Source organism: Musca vetustissima, unplaced genomic scaffold, assembly GCF_032173495.1.
Source record: "Musca vetustissima isolate MV318-11 ecotype Yass unplaced genomic scaffold, APGP_CSIRO_Mvet_v1 utg149253, whole genome shotgun sequence".
NCBI lineage: Eukaryota > Metazoa > Arthropoda > Insecta > Diptera > Muscidae > Musca > Musca vetustissima.
In genome coordinates this window covers 9,851-14,605 of record NW_026879597.1, presented here as the reverse complement: position 1 = coordinate 14,605, position 4,755 = coordinate 9,851, and the positions used below count along the sequence as shown (strand labels likewise).

Here is a 4,755-nt window from a genome sequence, read left to right as displayed (position 1 = left end):
TCATCGACATCTACCACAGAGTCCGTTCCCAATACAACTGCAGTATTGTAAACTTTTTTAATTGATGTAAAACCATATTGCTTACGAAAATTGTTGCTTTAGTGAAGTGAAAAAATAAAAAAATGAAGAAATGCAAATAATAAAAACTATTAGCGGATTCTTGTCTGAGAATATATTTTTATTTGGATGGAGCCTCAGTCGGAATCTAAACAAGGGATGGGGTTCTTTATATGAGGACCACACATTGTAAATTGCAGATCAGTAGAAGAAAAGAAACCAAATACGAACATACAGACATTTAGACTTGAGCCGAAAATGGGTCGGTATCTAAATATGAAAATATTCTGTCTCTATCCTCTGAAAATCTAAAATGCCTATTTTTACTAATAAACTTTGAAATTAAATATATCGATGTTTCAGTTTTCCCAAATATTCGAAATTTTGGACGCCCTATCTATAATTTTAGGAGCGGCATTTTTGTGGAATATTTAGAGTTCAATAAATCTCGTTATGTGAAAAAGACGCACAAATAATTGAAATAAAAGAGCATATATTTTACAATATATGATGTTCGGCTTTCATTTGTGGTCTATAGATTGACTCGAAAATAACACAAAAAATTAAGTTTTCGGTCCATTTCATCCCAAAATTTTAATCTGATCATCACCGAAAATTGTAGGCGTTGTTCTTGACCATAACTGGAACTTCATGAAAAATTTCAAAGCCATCAGCGCGATATTTCTCCCACTAATGTGGTAATGGGTTACTAAATAATATCTGAATACGTAAGCACCTGTAAATATTTGACTGTAACTCCCACATCTGAGTAGATACATCACTATATTTGGTATCAATTTAAAGGAAAACCACTCCTCTTGGATATGCTATCAACTCCTGGGGTCTACATCCTCCAGGAGTAAATATATATGCCATAGAATACAAATTTTGTCATTTTTCACACAAAAGTCAGGGTCCATTTGACCCGCTAAATATTGACCGATCTTTATCAAAACATGCATGCTTATTCTCTGGCCCGATCCCCTTCTCTCGCGGTGTTTGGGCCATAATTGCGGCCTCTGGAGCGACCAGAAAAACCGACAAAAATAATGTTTTTGGTCCATTTCATCCCCTAAATATTAACCGATCTTTTCCAAAAACAATAGGGGTCTTCCTTGGCCAGAACCCATCCTACATGCAAAATTTCGTGAAGTTTGGTCCATAACTGTGGCCTGTATCGTGTTTACAAATTATAATGGACAGACGGACGGACGGACGGACGGACGGACACACATGTCTAGATCGACTCAGCTAGTCGAGATATGACGATCGGTATACTTAAAGGTGGGTCTAGGACCAATATTTCGCGGCGTTACAAACATTTGGGGCTGCACAAAGCTATAATACCCTGACAACATAGTTGTGTAGGGTATAAAAATTATCTATGGTAGAATTTTCCCTATGGGTTTTTATTCACCCCCATATGCAATTTTTACAACCCAAAAATGTGTAATAAAAACCCAATCTATAAAACTTCTATGCTTGTTGGCGAATCAAACTGCAATAGCAGATAGTACCCCTTAAAATTCCCCTTGTGTCCCTCTATTGGAGGATTATCGTAGCAGGTCTCCACTGACTTGTGGTTGGTTGTGCGTTAGCTTCGTATTAAATGATGGAAAATTTTTTTCCCAGTTTTGGCCTTTCCCAGTAGCTGGAGGGGAGTTCTGGGGTTTGCTTGGAGGCATCCGTTTTTTGCACGTTTTGATTACTTTATACTGACATTAATTGTGGTTAAGAGCAAAGCCCTCTTACGAAAAATACATAAACATTTTTTTCTATAGAAAAATGCAATTGTCCAGTCCATCTGCGTACATAATGTCATTGTTATAGCTTCCGCGAATAAATTAATTAGATGAAAAATAAATGAAAAATTATCTTTATTTTCTATGTACACAAAAACAAGTATTCCGAATGAAAATTGAGTTGGCTTAGTCGGTATATGTATACCCTGAGGTTCTACATATGGTTTTAAAAGTTTTCAGAAATAGTTCCTATTTAGCACTTGGTTATGTCAACATATTTTTGACTGTTTTGGATTTTTTAAAGAATATTTTTCCAAAGCATCTCATAGGCGATGATTTTTTAAATAATATTTTTTCGAAGTCTATCATAGGCGAGGATATTTTATATCATATTTTTCGAAGCCTACCATATTTCAACATATTTTTCACTTTTTTAGCTTATTTTGGAGGGGCTACAGCTCTGATAGGCTTGGATTTATTAATTTTTTTTTGGGAACTATCGGAGGCGTGAATATTTTTGACTTGGATTTTTAATACTTTTGAAGGGATTATGACAGCTATACACGTATATATTTATCAAAGGCACTTTTGGAGCTAAGTTAATAGATTTGTTTAAGAATATTTCTTAAGAATATATTTGGCTATATGAATATAGCCATAAGCGTGGATTCTGTAAAGAATGCTTATGGCTATAAGAATGCAGCCATTAGCGTGGATATTTTAATGGACGCCTATGACTATAAGAATATAGCCATAAGCGTGGAATTTCTAAAGAATATACTTTTTTAAAGAGCCAAGCGTGGATTTGGGAAGAATATTTTTCAAAGAGCCATAAGCGTGGATTTTGGGAAGAATATTTTTCAAAGAGCCATAAGCGTAAATTTTTTAAGGAAAATTTTTTCAAAGAGCCATAAGCGTGGATATTTTAAAGACACCTAGTGCTCCCACCCCTACTGCAATAGGCTGTTAATTCTTATTTAAATATTAGCAGACATTTTGTCTAATTAATTAACTATTTCAAATATTGAACGTCACTTCAACAATTGTTTTTTTCCAGATGCCCATTAAGTCATACAATTAATATTGAAAACTAATTGTCAATAAACAGTTTTCTATATAAGTCCGAATAACCAACGGATCAACAGGCATCTCAACAAACCTGCTGCTACCAGACTTGACGCAATGTTCAAGAATAGTTTTTTGAATTTGTTCATATTTGGCATATTAGCCATTGCTGTGGCCCAGGACGACTACAATTTGGCCAATACGATTTTAAGCTCGGTGGCATCGATTCAATACGATCCTGCGAAGAGTGCTCAATGTTTTTCGGTTTATTTGCCAAAGCTGAATGACATAACAAATGAATATGAATCGCAATATCAGACATGTTTGGAGGACAGTGTCAATTCAAAGGAAGATGTAAGACAAAAAGTATCTCCTGCTGCAGATTCACTCAATAATTCAGTTGATCAAATTTGCTCTGCTTTTGCTAATTGTGAATTTGGAGACGATCCCTCGGCCTATTTTGAGTGTAGCAATGATGCGGTAAGTTGGGGTCACTCCACGTTTATTATAAATTTTTTTTTATATATTTTTTTTAATTTAGGCTGGCAGAGCAACATCCCAGGCATATAGCATTCAAACTCTATCCCAAGATCGGGTTCAATATATCAAATTGAAATATGAGACAATACAGTACAATCAAAATGTTTGCGCAGCCAAGGCATCTGATGTATATGCCAAGGATACGGCCAGCATACATGCCAAATTGCAGGATTGTTTGGCTGGTAAGGAAACTGAGGAATCAGCAACCGAGTACTAAACAAATTAAAAAAATAAATAAATAAACGTATAAATGAACATTAATAATGTATATCCTCGGCTATAAATTGCTGTGCTTTTTAAGTTCTAATCCGGATCGTGGATATATTAAAGGATTAGGCGTAGATTTTCTAAGAATATTTTTTCGATGACTATCATAGGCGTGGATTTTTTAAAGAATATTTTTACGATGACTATCATAGGCGTGGATTTTTTAAAGAATATTTTTTCGATGACTATCATAGGCGTGGATTTTTTAAAGAATATTTTTTCGATGACTATCATAGGCGTGGATTTTTTAAAGAATATTTTTTCGATGACTATCATAGGCGTGGATTTTTTAAAGAATATTTTTTCGATGACTATCATAGGCGTGGATTTTTTAAAGAATATTTTTTCGATGACTATCATAGGCGTGGATTTTTTAAAGAATATTTTTTCGATGACTATCATAGGCGTGGATTTTTTAAAGAATATTTTTTCGATGACTATCATAGGCGTGGATTTTTTAAAGAATATTTTTTCGATGACTATCATAGGCGTGGATTTTTTAAAGAATATTTTTTCGATGACTATCATAGGCGTGGATTTTTTAAAGAATATTTTTTCGATGACTATCATAGGCGTGGATTTTTTAAAGAATATTTTTTCGATGACTATCATAGGCGTGGATTTTTTAAAGAATATTTTTTCGATGACTATCATAGGCGTGGATTTTTTAAAGAATATTTTTTCGATGACTATCATAGGCGTGGATTTTTTAAAGAATATTTTTTCGATGACTATCATAGGCGTGGATTTTTTAAAGAATATTTTTTCGATGACTATCATAGGCGTGGATTTTTTAAAGAATATTTTTTCGATGGCTATCATAGGCGTGGATTTTTTAAAGAATATTTTTTCGATGACTATCATAGGCGTGGATTTTTTAAAGAATATTTTTTCGATGGCTATCATAGGCGTGGATTTTTTAAAGAATATTTTTTCGAGGCCTATCAGTATTTGATTTCGAAATAATTACTGCGATCGATTGCTTTGTTAATCACTTTGATGTAATATGATATATTTTTTGTATAGTGTTTGCATTTACATTCTGAATATATGTTATATGGTAAATAGTTATATAATATGTAAA

General features: G+C 33.5%; 1 long non-coding RNA gene across 1 annotated transcript; it reads left to right on the top strand.

Annotated features, from left to right (window-relative positions):
• The first annotated feature begins 3,290 nt into the window (after positions 1 to 3,290).
• Positions 3,291 to 3,486, top strand: LOC133324588 (uncharacterized). Its single transcript, XR_009754129.1, has 2 exons — positions 3,291 to 3,344; positions 3,406 to 3,486. It is a non-coding gene; the product is annotated as an uncharacterized LOC133324588 (long non-coding RNA).
• The last annotated feature ends 1,269 nt before the right edge of the window (positions 3,487 to 4,755 follow it).